Source organism: Aulonocara sp. 'chitande type north' Nkhata Bay, linkage group LG15 (assembly GCF_057382095.1).
Source record: "Aulonocara sp. 'chitande type north' Nkhata Bay isolate Kocher_YH1m ecotype deep benthic linkage group LG15, A_spYH_male_GT1.1, whole genome shotgun sequence".
Taxonomy (NCBI): Eukaryota; Metazoa; Chordata; class Actinopteri; order Cichliformes; family Cichlidae; genus Aulonocara; species Aulonocara sp. 'chitande type north' Nkhata Bay.
Window position 1 is genome coordinate 21472569 of NC_141358.1, and position 18440 is coordinate 21491008.

At 41.0% G+C, this 18440-nt stretch overlaps 1 pseudogene across 1 annotated transcript; it reads left to right on the top strand.

Annotated features, from left to right (window-relative positions):
- Positions 1-3826: 3826 nt before the first annotated feature.
- LOC147312986 (plasminogen-like) lies at positions 3827-18157 on the top strand (annotated as a pseudogene). Its single transcript, XR_015125073.1, has 13 exons — positions 3827-3847; positions 4334-4472; positions 5005-5008; positions 5108-5220; positions 11279-11453; positions 12070-12194; positions 12304-12393; positions 14366-14483; positions 14762-14830; positions 14930-15070; positions 15155-15261; positions 15809-15945; positions 17463-18157. The product of XR_015125073.1 is annotated as a plasminogen-like (transcript).
- Positions 18158-18440: the final 283 nt, after the last annotated feature.

The window sequence follows — 18440 nt, forward strand, 5'->3', positions numbered from 1 at the left end:
TACATGCAGTCAATCAAAGTACACCAGGTTTCAAAATACTGGCTATTATTGACATTACAAAAACTGCATAGACTTTTATGTTTCAGTGTCACAGGTATTTGCATGCGAAACATGCAATCCACCATATTGACACCAGAAATGTCTTGGTTGGTAACTGTATGTCCACATGTACAGTAATGTTCACATTCAAAAGCATTCCAGTAAAAAGCAAACAAGTTTTTGTTTCTTTACTGTTTACCACAGGAGGTACAGTAGAAACACGGTATGATAGGACAGAGAAAGTTTTACAGTATTGCTTACAGTGAACAAAATATCCATGAAACACACAAGAGCATTCTGAACAAAAAAACAACAGCAAAAAGCCAAGATAAAAAGGGGGGAGGGGGGCTAAAAAAAGGCAAAAAAGTTGCATCTAATCTCTGCGATCTTCAGGGTTAGGCCACATGTTTTCATCAACATCACATCTGATGTTATCCAAGTCGATGCACCTGGGATAAAACCGCCTGGTATGTCGGATCCACCCTTGGCAATCGTCAACTGTGATGTCCCTGGAGCCAGCATCCATGGCTTCAAGGAGGGACATCTGGTCATGTGGCTGATGGTCATAAACCTTCCACCGCCATGCAGAAAAGAACTCCTCTATGGGGTTGAGGAAAGGTGAATAGGGTGGAAGGAAGAGACTCACCAGTCTTGGGTGGACTTCAAACCATGTTGTTATTGCTTGCGAGTGATGGAAAGCCACATTGTCCCAGGTAATTACAAAGGTCCTCATGTTTTCACCCTCCTGACCCTGCTCTGGAACCAGGCACTGGTGGAGATCATTGAGAAAGGCAAGCAAGCGCTCTGTATTATAGGGTCCAACCTGACATTTGTGAAGGAGTAATCCTGCATTTGCAATTGCTGCACACATGGTAATGTTTGCCCCTCTCTGTCCTGGCACATCAACTGTGGCCCTTTTTCCAATTACATTCCGTCCACGTCGACGCCTTTTGGCCAGATTGAATCCTGCCTCATCGATGTATATGAATTCATGAGGGGCCTGGTTGGCCTCCAATTCCATAACTCTCTGAAACAAAGTTTATGTAAGTCATGTTAGTACTGTATACCATACTGTACTGTAACCTAGTATTGTGTAGGTTACCTACTTGCAAAGTGCAAAGCTTATAGAACTGGACATTGGATTGAATATACACTGTACCTGGACATATTGTCGTCGTAGCTCCTTGACCCTCTCACTGTTCCTCTCAAAGGGAACAGTGTAGAGCTGCTTCATCCGCACTCTATGTTTGGACAATGTCCGCGAAATGGTTGTGAGGCTGATTCTATCGATATTGTCGAATATCTCATGGTCCGCCACAATTCTGGTTTGTATTTCACGCAGTTTTATTGCATTATTTGCAGTAACCATTTCCACAATGGCAAGCTCCTGATCATTACTGAGGAGCTTTCCTCTTCCCCCAGAGGGTGGTAGACATTGCATTCTTTAGAAAGACAGACAATTCAACATATGCATTACTGTATGACCATATTGACATGTCAAGTGAGAATAGGAACAATCCATGTAAAATGCAATACTTACCTGTTGGTTTGTTGAAAGGTGCGTATAATGGAGGCAATCGTTGACCGCCTCAAATTGGGCTGCACTCTTTCACCAGCCTCTCTTAGTGAAAGACCATGGTTGATTACATGGTCAATGATAGTGGCATGAATTTCATCACTGACTACTGTTCTTGCAGCCCTTGGAATGCCACCACCACGCATTCTTACACCTATACCTTGCCCTCTCCTTGGGCCTGCTCTTCTCTCTGGGCCCCTTGCTCTTACTCCTCCTCGACCAGACATTACAGTGTTTGTCTTTTTTTTGTTTCCAAAAACATCACTCCTCAAGGTCTTGCCTTATGAACCCCACTGAGTCTAAGCCAGAATGGAAGAAGCTGTGGTTGGCCCAATTTACCCAACATAAATCAGCTGTGTGTCAATTATTCAATTGTTTGTTTGTTTACAGCTGAGATATATTTTTGATATTGATATTGTTTTTGTACTGATATCATTGCAGGGGCAGAGGTTTTTATACTGTATCTACGGTTTGGAATATTGTTTTTGCTATTGTGGGATGTTGTGTGTTAACATTCGTAGATACTACAAGAACAGTCCATAGTTTTGTTGGGAGGTATAACTTGTCTGTTAAGAAAATGTAAGCATTGTGGAAATGTGTTCACTGACTGCATATTGGGTGAACACGACATGAAATGTGTGAATGGTATGGCCACAACAGACCGATCCTGTGCTAATTGTGTTTAGAGTTTTGCAAATGTGACAACTGTTTGGACAAACGCTTGTTAGCGACTGTAAAAAACTGTAATACAGGTAAGCTGTGTGTGCGGAGTACAATGGAGGGAGCAGAAAGAGTGAGAAGTAGAGGAGGCCGAGGAAGAGGACGTGGAGGTGAAGAAGTAGGATGAAGAGGACAACAAGGACAAGGAGGAGCAAGAGGAAGACGAGGAGGGGGGAGAGGAAGATGAGGAGGGGGAAGAGGAAGGGTAGGAAGAGTAAGAAATAGAATTGCTGATGACATCAGAGCTACAATAGTGGACCATATAATCAACTATGGAATGACCCTGAGGGTAGCTGGCCAACGGGTCCAGCCTAACTCGAGCCGCTACACTGTAGCAAGTACCATAAGGACATCTTGAAATGAGAATCGGTTAGTACAGTCACTTCGCACAAAGATTTGTAGCACTGCCATATGCCAATGAGAAACACACCAATACCATTGATGTAAAAATACTGAAATTGTTACTTTACAGAATTGCTAGATGACCAGATGCTGGTTGCAGAGGAAGCATGTTCACTGCAGACCAAGTAACCCATATAGTCATTATAGCGATTGCAAATAATCCTATACTTGGAAATAAACACTTGTGTTTGTTTTGATGTGTGTGAATAAACACCAGTACTTGAAGTTTGGATTCCTCTATGCTTATGGATCTATGACAGAAGTAGCTCAAACTGACATAGCCTACCTTGTGCACAGAGGAAGCAAAAGCCAGATGTGTTTTGTATTCATACCATCAGTGTGCAGTTGGCGCATTGTGTGCTTAGTAGATGATGGCTTGTGTGTACTGTTTGATACGGAAACACCATTTTTACGAAGGTGTGAAGAGTTAATCTAGCTGTGTTTGCTTTTGCAAGAGAACTACAATGTTTTGATTATTGGGTGACAGGTTTTCTTATTTGTGTGAAGAGTTTTGCAAAATTAGCCAATAGTTACAAAAAATGTGCTTACGCAATCAGAAAAAACTGTAATGCAGCCAGATATAAGATCTATGCCATGAAACAGGCTCTGCATTACAAAGATATGATGGGCAGTGATTAAATAAGCACTGAGGGACATATGCAAAAATAAAAATACAATAATTCAAATATAAACTTTAAAAATATTTGCAAAATGTATTTAGTATAATATATCCCATAATGTAAGGACATTTAGTGCTTTTAATGTAGGGAATTTTTACATACTTATTTGTTACTGAAAATGTTGATGATTAAAATTATACTATGTTTTTTCAATTGTTTTATCAGTGGTGGAGTAAAAAGACCTATTATTTTGCTGAAATGCTATGAGGCAGAAATATAAAGAAGTGTGGTAATCCTATAGATTTACACATTTAATAAATCTAAAATTAATACGGTGGTTTAACCTAATATGCACTGTTTAATCAGGATTTGATTGCTTTTTCCTCTATACTGTTGCATGCTGGGGCAACAGGTTCAAGGTCTCAACAGATTCAATAAACTGATCTGCAAGGCCAGTAATGTTGTAGGGATGGAGCTGGACTCTCTTAAGGTAATGTCAAAAGGGCGAATGTTGTCCAAGAGCTGTACAATAACTCCCACCCATGACATGCATGGTAGTCACAGGCGAACGCTCAGTGAGAGACTGAGATTACCCAAATATTACTGAACGACACAGGAAATCATTCCTGCCTTTGGATATGTCCCTATAAATGTCCTCCATCTAATGCACAGTACATCCTGCAATAGTTGTACAGTGTGACAGGCAGATGGAGCATGCCGATTCAAAAAACAATTTACAAAATGATGAAAAAAATACTCCATATTTATTAGATTATCTTCTGGAGTGTGTAAATGGGAAAGGAATAGATTACAGAGGAACAAAGTCCATTACAAGATCAGGAAAGGTCTGTCAGAGATGGGATTCAGACTACCCACATGATGTACTGTATGTAATCACAGGCTTTTGTTTGATTTTATATCATTCCTTCATATTTTTATAATCTTTTTTAATTTTTTCTGAATTTTTCTGCTGCAGCTTTGCACCAGACAACAACCAAGTCCAAGTCTGGAGTCCAACTTCTGCAGAAACCCTGATGAGTTAAGTGATGGACCCTGGTGTTACACCACTGACCCCAACACCAGCTGGGAGTACTGTGACATATCCAGCTGCACTGGTAGCATTCATAAATCCTTTATCCTTTACTTAATTTTGTTTTATTTCATTTTTATTTAGTCCTAAATTCATGTCTAATTATCCTCTGGCAACTGTTTCACTTTCCACCATCCTCATTTACTGTCTAAAACATTTAAAGTGGCTAATCAGTAAAATGTAGACACTATACAGTATTCTGAAAATGTTTTGGTTCTGGAACAACATTAGATATTTTGTATGTCATGAGATATCAGAGACATCAGTGTCTTTTCATAGAGGACTGTATGTATGGACTCCAAGGAACCTCACAGCCATAGCTACCATCCCAGCAGGTAAGTGCAAAATCTTTGTGAGATATATTGAGCCTGTTCTGGATCTTCAAGACATTTTCCAGAAGTTAAGCTAAAGTGTAAATACTTCTTGTGATATTCTTGGTTAGACTCTTAGAAATTATCAGGGAGGAAGGATGTGGGTACGTGTTGAACTGTAAACAGCAGAACATAAAAACCTCAAACTGTTTTTCCCTTACTTGTGTACATGTTTTCTTGTTATAGGCTGGTCAACCATGAACTAGCCCTGTAACAGGCACGTCTGTATTTTTACCACTGGGGGGGCAACAGTTTACTCTATTAAACTTCTGTATATGGTTATTTACAGTTTTAATTATCTTGAGGAGAACTCCTGCAGAAACTCAGATAGAGAACCCCGACCATGGTGCTACACCACCAGCCCATCCAAACGATGGGAGTACTGCTCCAAACCGCGCTGCAGTGAGTCACTTTGTTCTTCATTCTGATGCTTGGTATGAGCATTACAAGGTTGTCTAGTCCATGTGTACATGCCTAAATGAGCTGAGTTGCTGCCATGTGATTTGCTCATCTTATTAGCTTTTTGTCTTAATGAAAAGTCGAACAGGCCTACAGTATATATCCGTTTGCTTTTTTTTTTTAACCCATAAATCTTTGTGTTGACATGAAGAGAGAAAGTGCTCTCAATTATGGAGACAGCCAAAGGGTTTATTTATGTTTGATGTGTGTTTTACATGTGTGTGGCTGTTAATAAAGTTGGCGCTCTCTAGGGGGCGTGAGCGTTCATCCAAATTGGCCTAAGGCTGATGTGTGTTTATTCCTCCCGAAGTATCGTCTGTGAAGTTTGCCATGCACGTCAGATTTTCCTGCGCATTTTCATATCTCTGCTAACACTTTGGTTAAGTTTCTTATGTTGAGAATCCAAATTTCAACTATTTAACAGTTGCAGTTTTAGGGGACTTCCCTTTACCTCTAGAGGATCAATAAATGCTGGCCCTGCATCACAATCTGTGGAATTGACGCTTTGGGGTCCTTAGGGACTAGTAAAGCGCTATACAAATACAGGCCATTTACCATATTAAAGGTCAATTAAATGAAACTGAATATAGTTTATATATATAAAAAACACCCAGCACGCCCCTGTGGACGGTTTATCCTTCAAGCTCGGGTCCTCTACCAGAGGCCTGGGAGCTTGAGGGTCCTGCGCAGTATCTTAGCTGTTCCCAGGACTGCACTCTTCTGGACAGAGATCTCCGATGTTATTCCCGGGATCTGCTGGAGCCACTCGCCTAGCTTGGGATTCACCGCACCTAGTGCTCCGATTACCACGGGCACCACCGTTACCTTCACCCTCCACATCCTCTCGAGCTCTTCTCTGAGCCCTTGGTATTTCTCCAGCTTCTCATGTTCCTTCTTCCTGATATTGCTGTCATTCGGAACCGCTACATCGATCACTACAGCCGTCTTCTTCTGTTTGTCTACCACCACTATGTCCGGTTGGTTAGCCACCACCATTTTGTCCGTCTGTATCTGGAAGTCCCACAGGATCTTAGCTCGGTCATTCTCCACCACCCTTGGGGGCATCTCCCATTTTGACCTCGGGACTTCCAGGTTATACTCGGCACAGATGTTCCTGTACACTATGCCGGCCACTTGGTTATGGCGTTCCATGTATGCCTTGCCTGCTAGCATCTTGCACCCTGCTGTTATGTGCTGGATTGTCTCTGGGGCATCTTTACACAGCCTGCACCTGGGGTCTTGCCTGGTGTGATAGACCCCAGCCTCTATGGATCTTGTCCTCAGAGCTTGTTCTTGTGCTGTCATGATTAGTGCCTCTGTGCTGTCTTTCAGTCCAGCTTTGTCCAGCCACTGGTAGGATTTCTGGATATCAGCCACCTCCTCTATCTGCCGGTGGTACATACCGTGCAGGGGCCTGTCCTTCCATGATGGCTCCTCGTCTCCCTCCTCTTTCTTGGGTTTCTGCTGCCTGAGGTATTCACTGAGCACTCGGTCAGTTGGGGCCATCTTCCCAATGTATTCTTGGATGTTCATTGTCTCATCCTGGACTGTGGTGCTGACACTCACCAGTCCCCGGCCCCCTTCCTTCCGCTTAGCGTACAGCCTCAGGGTGCTGGACTTGGGGTGAAACCCTCCATGCATGGTAAGGAGCTTTCTTGTCTTTATATCAGTGGCTTATATCTCCTCCTTTGGCCAGCCTATTACCCCAGCAGGGTACCTGATCACGGGCAGGGCATACGTGTTGATGGCCTGGATCTTGTTCTTACCATTCAGCTGACTCCTCAGGACTTGCCTGACCCTCTGCAGGTACTTGGTGGTTGCAGCTTTTCTAGCAGCCTCTTCATGGTTCCCATTCGCCTGCAGGATCCCCAGGTACTTGTAACTGTCCTCTATGTCTGCAATGTTGCCTTCTGGTAGTTCAATCCCCTCAGTTCTGACTACCTTCCCTCTCTTTGTTACCATCAGACTACACTTCTCCAGTCCGAACGACATTCCAATGTCATTGCTGTATAGCCTGGTAGTGTGGATCAGTGAATCGATGTCTCGTTCACTCTTGGCATACAGCTTGATGTCATCCATGTACAGGAGGTGGCTGACAACTGCTCCGTTCCGTAGTCGGTATCCGTAGCCAGTCTTGTTAATGATCTCACTGAGGGGGTTCAGGCCTATGCAGAACAGCAGTGGGGACAGAGCATCTCCTTGGTAGATCCCGCACTTGATGGTGACTTGTGCTATGGGCTTGGAGTTGGCCTCTAATGTTGTACGCCACATCCCCATTGAGTTCCTGATGAAGGCTCTTAGGGTCCCATTGATCTTGTACAATTCTAGGCATTCCAGTATCCAGCTGTGGGGCATTGAGTCATAGGCCTTCTTGTAATCAATCCAGGCAGTGCACAGGTTGGTCAGTCTGGTCTTGCAGTCTCGGCTGACTGTTCTGTCTACCAGTAGTTGGTGTTTTGCACCTCTGGTATTCTTGCCAATTCCTTTCTGTGTCCCGCTCATGTATTGACCCATGTGCCTGTTCATCTTAGCCGATATGATGCCTGACAGGAGCTTCCATGTAGTACTGAGGCAGGTTATTGGTCGGTAGTTGGAGGGGACTGGTCCCTTCTTGGGGTCCTTGGGGATCAGGACCGTCCGACCTTCGGTTAGCCATTCCGGGTGTCTCTCGTTAACTAGCAGCTGGTTCATTTGTGCTGCCAGATGCTCGTGGAGTGCAGTCAGCTTCTTTCTTTCTTTTGTTTTTTGTTTTTTTGCCTGTCCCGTTTGGCTCTTTTGCCATCAGAATTGTTGTCTAAAGGCAAAGAAAGATGCCCAACGGATTTACTTTACCAAATTGACCATCCCAGCCTTGCTGTAATGGTCCATTTGATTCACCTTTTATTGTTTATTTTATTTTCACTTACTGAATACGGGACAGACTTGACTGGGGGAAAGAAGGGGAGAAAGAAAGAGGGAAAGAGAAACAGCTGAGAAGAGGGACGGGGGAGAAGGGCAAAAAACAAAAACCAACAGAATGAGCAGAAAAAAAAAAGAAATAAAAAATGCAGTCTGTGATGGTTACTGGACCCTGTTCAGGGAGGTCGCTGTGGTCTGCCCTCAGATCCACTAGCCACTGAGCATTGCCGTTATCGGTTGCGTCCTTCTCCCATATGCTCTTCCAGTATTGCTCCGTCTTCAGCCTTGGTGGTGCTGTTCTCTTATTATTATTGTTCCCTTGCCACTGAGAGTACACCTTTGCTGGTTCTGTGGAGAACAGCTGGTTTATTCTCCTGCCTTCTATCTCTCTGGTGTACCTCCTCAAGCGGCTGGCCAAGGCTGTGAGTCTTTGCTTGGCAGTTTCCAGTCCTGTATGGACAGCTTGCTGTATTTCTTATGCACCTTCTTTGTCGCACCTTTCTGCAACTCCGTTAGTTGGCTAACCTCCCTCCGTGCTACTTTGATCTTGCCCTCTAGCCTCCTTCTCCATGGAGGGTACTGCCCCTTGTGGCTGTTCAACTTGTAGCCAAGCATCTCACTGATCACTGCTGCCGTATTGTAGATCAGCTTGTTAGTGTCGGTAATCGTGGTTGTAGGTATTGTCCGTAGTGCTGTATTAAACTTTAAATAGGGTTTAATGGTCCATAAATATACATCCTTATATGTTTTACACACACACACACACACGCACACACACACACACACATATATATATATATATATTTGGGGTGCAACGATATTCGTATCGATATTGAACCGTTCGATACAGTGCTTTCGGTTCGGTACGCATATGTATCGAACAATACAACATTTGTAATTTATTTTATCAATTTTCCTTCTGACGATGCTGTCTGTGTTGAGCGCTCAGTGAATCTGTGTTCGACTACTCCGCCTAGGCTGCACTGTCCAGCGCAGATCCACTGAGCACTCAACACAGACAGCATAGTCAGAAGGAAGAGCGCAGGGCAAGCTAGCGAGACAGAAGTTAAGCTCTACTTGCAACAGGCAAATTGAACCTCATTCAGATCTGGCGTTTGGAATTATTTTGGTTTTCATGTGACGTATGACCCTGAAGGTAAGCGAGTCATGGACTAAAGTAAAACAGTATGTTGGATGTGCCATGCAATGCTCAATTACATTGGTGTGAACTAGTGTGTTAGCGCAGTTAGCTCGTTAACGTGTTGGCCGTCTAGCCCCATGCACGGAGCAATCGGCGGTAGCTCGTTAACGGAGATTTGCCGTGTTGTGGCGTTAAGGTCATTTCAACGAGATTAACCTGAAAGCACTAGTGGGAACACAACGAATATGACTGCACATTTACGCCGACATCATCCTAGTGCAAAGACAAGTGGAAGCAGACAAAAAAAAGCAAGCATGCTACTAACTTTAGCCGAGTCATTTAGACAGCTGTTAGCACATGATTCTCCTTATGCTGCTGAGAATATAGCCCAGAAGAAGCGGATAGTATAGCTTTTATTTTGGAAAGAGCTGTTTCTCTGTAATAAACTCTCTTTTCCAAAGATGAGTGATTCCTCAATCAGATACAGGGCTTGCAATATCGCTAGCCCGACGACCCGGAGCTAGCGATTTTTTCAGTCGGGCTACCAAAATCTATCTCTTCCCTGCCCGTCGGGCTATTGTAGGAAAAATATATGTCAATGCTTTTGCATTCTTTCAGAAATGTAGCTGGGTAATTATGTCATTGGCATCGGTGAGCCACTGTCAATATGTGACATATTGAAGTCGCGTTTGAATTTGCGCTTGTTTTTTTGCTTTCACTTTGCAATCGTGCGAACTGTGTATAGAGAGCGACAGCACTGATCTGTGAGTGATGATAATTTGTGCACCAATTTCTCTGACATCGTCTTATTAATCGTTAGCTTACTATGCAAACATGACAAGTGAAATCTCCCGCAGCAAGCTTAAACACGTGAGCGGTTGATCGCGCAGAGAATCGCTGAGCTTATGCGAGTGCATGTGTAAAAGCATTTCAGTTCTGCTGAGCCAAATAAGACAGGTCAGGGTGAAGAAGTGACAGCCAAAGAAAAACTTACCACAAAACGGAGAAGTTATGACAAATCAGACTATAAGGCAAAAAGAAAGTGCAGCTTTATGGTTTCATGGACAAAATAATTTCTGTGGCTGCAATATGATGAGCTAAATAACCAGGGCTGCACATAAGTGGTCCGCAGGTGCGCATTCGCTGTCAAAATAAAAAACACGCACAAGGGTTAAGGTTAAATTTAAAAACTGTACTTTTGAGTTAAAATATATATTTATAATTTTAATAAATGACAAATTAAAAATGCATGAACATTTTTTTGTATCGAAAAAATATCGAACCGTGACACCAAAGTATCGAACTGAACCGAACTGTCAATTTTGTGTATCGTTGCACCCCTAATACATATATATATATATATATATATATATATATATATATATATATATATATATATATATATATATATATATATATATATATGAAAAGGATCCACCATAAAAAAAATTTCCTACCATAAAAAGGAATTTACCATAAATTCCTTTTTATGGTAAAACCTGGTAAAATGGTAAGGGTAAAATCTGCAGCTTGTAGCCAAAATACAAGAACCAAGTTAAATGAATATCACCATCTTCCAGCACCTGCTACCTTTGAAAGGCATAAGTAAAAGGAAGTGTAACAATAAGCAATATATTTTATTTCTCTCACCCCAACCGGTCCCTGAGCCTGGTTCTGCCGGAGATTTCTTCCTGTTAAAAGGGAGTTTTTCCTTCCCACTGTCACCAAAGTCCTTGCTCATAGGGGGTCATTTGGGTTTTCCTCTGTATTTGTTATTGTAGTGTCTACCTTACAATATGAAGCACCTTGAGGCGACTGTTGTTGTGATTTGGCGCTGTATAAATAAAACTGAATTGAATTGAACAAAATGTTTGTAATAGGGTTTAATGGTCCATAAATATACATCCTTATATGTTTTACATAATATAATAAATATATGTTTGACTTGTTTTTTGTCCTCAGCTACTGAGCCTCCCACCTTCATCCCAGAGATGGATATAGGTGATATAGGCATCACTGATATAGGTGTAGCATACCGGGGAACAATTGCTGTAACTGTGACTAGCAAAACGTGCCAGAGATGGTCATCTCAGACGCCACATAAACACCACCAAATCCCAGAAAACTGCCCTTACAAGTAAGAGTTGTAACCAGACATCAGTGTCCACTCTCTGTGATATTAATGTTGTGAAGAAAATATTAGTGGGTATTTTCAATTTGTAGGTTTGATTAATAGTTTTCAGCTGCAACATGGGAATCACAGGAGAAAAACAAAGATATGATAATAAACCACAAGATTTAGAAACTTTTTTTCCCATAATGAACTCTGTCTATAGTGTTTAAGCCATTAGAAAGCAATGTCAAAGCAAAATCCCTGTAAGAGTTTGACATGAGAAACGTGAAGAATCGCTAAGAGTTATCTCTTGTTAAATGGTAGAACTAAAATAGTCCATGAGTTGTTGTTTCAGGGTCTATCCAGTTTATACAAGAGAAGATGTAAAAATTGAGTCAGTACCTTTAAGGTTATGAGGAGTGACTTCATCAGCAGTGGTGTCCTCTATCAGCCTGATATACATTTGTAAAGTCTCTTTTCACCATGTAGTCAACATTTTGGGGAAGTAATTTGTACAACTTAATTTCAATTTAAATAATCCATCAGGTTACTGTAGATTACTAAAACTTCATTAACATGCCTGCATTAAGTTTGTTTTCATTGCCTCATTGCTATGTTTTTCCATGCTCATCTTTGTCAGAGGTCTGGCTGCTAACTACTGTCGTAACCCTGACAATAAGTTGTTCCCCTGATGCTACACAACTGACCCTGACACTGATTGGAAGTTTTGCAACGTGCCACTGTGTGGGGAAGCACCTACTCCAGGTATAATATCAGTCAGCTTGTTTCCTCTTTCTTTTTCACACAAAAATGCATCCAGGAATTTTTTTTCTTTCCTTATCTCCTGCTGCGGATCCTCCAGTGACCCCCGCAGATGAGAAAGATTGCTATGAGGGGAACGGTTCCAGTTATTGGAGTATAACATCAGAGACCATCAGTGCTCCATTGGAAATGAGAACAGCGGGTATTGGAGAAGGGGGCATTTATAGTCTGAGGTCGTAAGGGGCGTGAACGAGGTGTGGTCCCGCTCCTGAAATTCAGATGATATTTTCCACAGAATGATAGATGTACATCTTAACTTGTTATACCAGAAATTAATATTACATTTTAAAAAAACTGTTTAGTAGGTGGATGTTCTGAAGTATCAGGTCTTTTTTTGCAACAGGGACCTCAGAGAGAATCTAAAAAAACATACTAGAAGACAACGTTAGAATAATAGCCACTAATGATTCCCTGATTCCATGATCCCATTCTGCTTTTTAAATATCCTAGGAACCACCGCCAGCAGTCTGAGAGTGAAGTGGTCTGTTGGGGTGATAGAACTAAAGAAGTTACTGAGATGAAAGGTGAAACATCTACAAGAAAAACTTAAAAGAAGTCCAGTCGCACCATCAAATATTCTCGAGAGAATGAATAGCTGTTCCATAAAAGGACGAATATTGCATCGTTCCTTCTGCATCTGATGTTTGACAAATGGATGAATTCCCCTTTCCACTACCCTGGCATAGATTTGGCCTGGGAGGCCCAGGAGTGGGATCTCCCTGTAGTTGGTTTGTTTCAGTTCCTGAAAGCAGACATTTTATCAGCCATTTGGGTTCTTTGTACTGTTTTTTGTTTTGTTTTGTTTTGGCTATTTACTTTGTTTTCTGTGTTATTTGCTGTGTTATTCTATGTTATTTGTGTTAATGCTTTCAGGAACAGAATTTTTTGATTGCGCCAATGGTTTAAAAGTTATGGTAATTTGACCTAAAAGTTTGACTGACAAACGGTGGAATGGGGTTTTAACAGGTTAATCATCCCAGTTATCTTGCTCCAGGTGATGAGCGAGTCATCACCGTTGTTTCCAGACTCTGCATCCTCTACAGAAAGCTTATCAGTGGGCTTCCAAAGGTACTTGAAGTATTCCTTCCAGGAAACGATTATATCCTCAGTTGAAGTCAGGTAGCACCTTACCTGCAACTTATAAATAGAACACCACTTTCCCTGCCTGAGTTGCTTTGCTTGACGGTTTGCCAGGATCACTACGAGGCAGACTGAAAGTCTTTTCCCATTGTTTAACCAAACTTACACCCAAGATTTTGCTTAAGCTCCCCCCAGAGCTCTGCTCCACTCAGCCCACAGACTAACCAACCGTGATAGGACTCAGCTTTATGGCTCCATTCACCTCCGATGTCCAATCGGGGACTTCCACCACGACAAGCACCAACCATATCGTAGCTAAAGCTCCTTAGAGCACCCTCAGCAATGGAGGTGCAAAATATGGTCCTCAATAATGATGGCGTGATGAAGCTCCATGAATGTGTTGAATCTTTCCGGCAAATTGCTTCCCCAAAAGGCAGATCACACGATGCCCTGTTTAACAGCTCATTTGGAAGTAATGTCATCTGCTGGTCATTCGATGTACAGCAGGCCTGCTGTGATAATACATGTGGGCTACATACCAGTGGATATGCAAACGTAATTATGTATCAATTACAGAATATCCCAGTGAGATCCTATATAATATAAATATATAAACACATACACACACACCCCTAATTAACCATCCTCTCTGAGACTGATTTAAGATCTTTGTTATTATTGGGCAATAGTATGTCAATTTATTTGCATTTCTGGTAGCTTCATAATGTCCTTAAAATCTCCATTCATGCTCTAGATGATCCTCAGAATCACCTCAGATCCAGGTCGTGCAAAAAACTTATTTCCAGTTTGATTCTGTGAATCAAATAAATAATAAACAAAGAGATGATAGATAAATGAATAAATTGAGTTACGTCTCAAAATAAGAGAATCTAATTTGGTCAATCCAACAATTTTTCTTGTGGCTTACAAGGCTGTAAAATCTTCTCTTTTATTAATTAACACCAATCCAAACTAACTTTCGTGCTTCACTCTTTTTGTGAGAATTCATGATAATAATAATGACTACTTTGCAGTTGAACTGAATTGTGGAACACCAGCTATCAAACCAAAACGCTGCCTTCGTAGTATGGTGGTCAGTGGCTGTGTGTCAAAGCCTCACTCGTGGCCCTGGCAAACTGCCCTCCAGACCAAGTGAGTATATATGTTCAAAGACAACTTTCATTTGTAAAGGACTTTCAATTTCCTCAACAAAATGTGCAGATATTGAGAAATAAAATACTGTAACATGTCACTGCTGATAAACAGTTAATTTAAGTATTTTATTTAAGTGTTTATAGCTTTTACATTCAAACCTATTTACATGTCAATTGTCTGATTTTTCTTTATTTGTCAATTCACTTTTTGCCGATTTTCCCTTTTGTATATGCTGCACATCTTCTGAAATAAATCTCTGTTTCTCTTTCTACCAGTGAAAGAATCGACTGTGGAGGAACTCTGATCCACCCTCAGTGGGTCTTAACGTCTGCTTTGTGCTTGAGGTTAGAATAAAGTCATCGTTAACACCTGAAAATCAAATTCTGCAATTACTCAAAAATTGATTAATTACTCCCTTTGTTTCTACATATTATACACTGCAGCTCCAGTCAGCCTTCAGCCTTGAGGGTAGTGCTGGGTATGCACTCACTTAGAGCCACTGTGCCATCGAGACAAGTGAGGATGCTTGAGAAAATCATGACTGGACCAGATGGATCGAATATTGCTCTGCTCAAACTAGCAACGTCTGTATGGGCCTAATTATCCTAGGTGAAATCAGATTACACACACACCATTGATTTTGTGTGTGTGTGTGTGTGTGTTTTCAGACCTGCGGTGATAAACAACCAAGTGCAGCTGGCTTGTCTGCCAAAAAAGGACTATATAGTTCCTGGTGGAACAATGTGTTATGTTACTGGATGGGGTAGGACTCAAGGTACATTTGTGTGTGCTCTTGTGCGTCTTTGTAAAAATTCAGAGTTTCAGAGTGAGAAGAAATAAATCAGACTTTTTAGATATACAGTCAGGGAAAAATGATTTGAACCCCAGGCTATTTGGACTGGACTGGTTCCCCACCGTTCTCATTATCCTTGAAACTCCATGAGGTGAGATCTTGTGTGGAGATCCAGACGGAGGGAGATAGGCAGTTATTTTATGGTTCTTCCATTTCCGAATAAATGCACCAACTGTTGTCGCCTTCTCATTCACCTGCTTGGCGGTGGTCTTCTAGCCCATCTTTCACTTAACATTGCAACAGTTTAATCAGTTTAATCATTTGCAGAACATTTTTTTGTTAAACAGGTCTTTTTTTCTGACAAAATGTACTTTTGAGAGGCTCAAAAAATACCAGCATGCATTAGATATAAAACACAAAGAGCTGATAACAGCATTATTCATTACGCAAACAATTCCCACAGTAAAGATATCACAATACATTTTATCTAGATGATGAGGAGAATAATTGCAGAGGGCTGTGTCGACAGGTATTGGAGGTGGACGCGTCCTGGAAGAAACTGGTTTCCCTGTGATCGACAACAAGATCTGTAATCGCGACACTGATATAGTTGCAGACCACGAAATATGTCCTGGAAATACAGAGGGAGGAAAAGCAAGCTGCCAGGTATGACAAAGTAAAAGATATAAAAACTGGGCAAAGTTCTATAAAACTGTTTGTGCACTGTTGTCTGCCTCAGTGTGTACTCTGTTTTGATAACAGTATTGCCTCAGTTTAGTGACCTGATATTTTTAATAGTTTTCTAGAAAATAGATTTTTTTTTTCTGTTATAGATTTTAAATAGATTTTACTATATATACACCAGTAGAAAATAGAAAATAGATTTTTTTTTCTGTTATAGATTTTAAATAGATTTTACTATATATACACCAGTTTTTGAAAAAAAAAAATCCTCGGTGAAATTTAACTCAGTTGTCTCAAATATTACATTTCAGTCAAAATTCAAGGTATATATTTTATTTCATTTCATTTATAACTTGTGACTGTCTAACAGACAAATATTAATATACAGTGACCTCTGGCTGAAAGCTTTAGTTATATTTATGGAAAATATCCCAAAAATAAACTGAAAAGATTAGATCCTTTTCAGATAAAATGGGAGTCAAACTGATGCAGTAAATATTCTTTTATTGGAGAGAAAACTGTGCAGTATAATTTACTTAAGATGTTGAAGATATCAGAATATTAAACAGGCTATTGTTTGGATAAGAGGCTGTAACAGGAGAGAGATGATACAGAAACATGACATTCTTATAAAATCAGCTTCGTCAGAAACTAACCAAAGCACATGTTTTAAATGTTTGAAATAAAAATGAACTGAACTGAACTGAACATATGACCCGAGCCACGTTAAGTGGCGATATCACTAACGTCACGTAACTTAGCTGAAGGTTAGCTAAATTTAACTTTTTAAGACTTTTCACTATGCTAACATTTGTTCCGCTCAATATATTTATTGAGATAAAAACTCGGTACTTACTTTTAAAAGTTTGTTTCCACTTTGCTTCGACCGTCCGCCATTTTTTACACAAAATTTCCTTCAACCTTTGACTTGCAAAGAATCCTGGGATATGGTCAGCCACGAAGGATACACCCAACTCGTCCTTCACATCTGGAGAAAAGGTAGGGCCCCATTTGGAGGAGGCTTCGAATTTTGACAGCCTTTGTTGCGTCGCTGTGACATAATTGGCCTACAAATGCGGACTCCGAAGGATGCTGCCCCTGAATTTGGACACATACTTTGTCTGTCTTCGTATCACTCTCGCTCCCTCACTCTTTCGTGTCCCCGCTGTCAGGTCATCTGTTGTGTTCACGCCCTGTTTCCAGGTATCCACCCATCCATACCAGGATTTCATTTTCATGTTTAGTTTTTCCACTTTAGGTTTGTTTTGCACCTTTCTAACAGCCACAATGAACAGCTCCCTTTTCGTTAAAATCTAGTTATGTTCCACGCTTCATTTTGTCTGCGTTTGGGTCCGCTCTCCTCTCTCCACACGCAGACTCTGACACTTTCTTAGCTTGCTTTTAGCATCAGTTAACCTAAACACCATCAAAAAGATCTGTGTGAGTAAAATAGTAAAGTATCCACTATCTAATATCTATTTTGTGTTTCCTCCCTGTAGGGTGACAGAGGTGGTCCTCTGGTTTGTTATGAGCAGAACAGATTTGTCCTTCAGAGTGTCACAACATGGGCTGAGTGATGTACGTTGGGCAGGATGCCCAGTGTCTACGCTCGAGTTTCTAAGTTTGTGGACTGGATCGATGCAACCAAAGCCAACTAAAAGCTATCATCTGTAATGTGGTTGTTGAGGATGTCTTAACATCTATACTGTGTTCTGTAACAGCATGGCTCCAGTAAAACTGTGATTCTTCTTCCCTGATTAGCTGTTAACTCCTCCTATATTTAATGTTTTAGCAACTTTGATTTGCATTTTCTGTTAACACTAGAGGGCCATTTCTTTGATGTCCATCAGCGTAAATATTCTCCTCTGCCAAAACCTTTGCTGCAATCTTCTGCCATCTTCCCCGTCCATATCTGACAGAGAATGCTGACTGTTGTGTTGAGCTTCTTTGTTCAATCAAAATTAACCCACTACTTTCTGTAAGATGTAGATATCTACTCCTCTCTGTCCTGTAGCTCTGTTAAATGTGAGCACTGTTTGTAGTCAGTCCTGGAACTGTCATTAAAAAACGTGATGACTGATTTTGAGTTATGTACAATTCCAGTGACGGGTGGATGAAAACTGAATTTCACTGACTTTCGATGTCCAAAGTTAATAATATTTTGTATGAATGGCATAGTCTATTCTTTACTGTAACACCATATAACACCACCTGGCATTATTTTAGTAATAATAAAAATGTATTCAAAACAGTCATTGTTTCACTTTGGAGCAATCACTACTCAATGCCAGAAATGTGTACTTGATTAGACCTTTCACTCTTCTATCCATAGTACTGGGGACCTTGGCAATTGTGTAGTGGAGTGTAGTATTAGTAATTTGTGTTGTTTCACAGTTGCATTTGGAGACTTAAGGTCACCTAATGTTTGCATACCAACCTTTGTGGTTCTCTCTGTCCACAGGTTTCATCAAAATGTC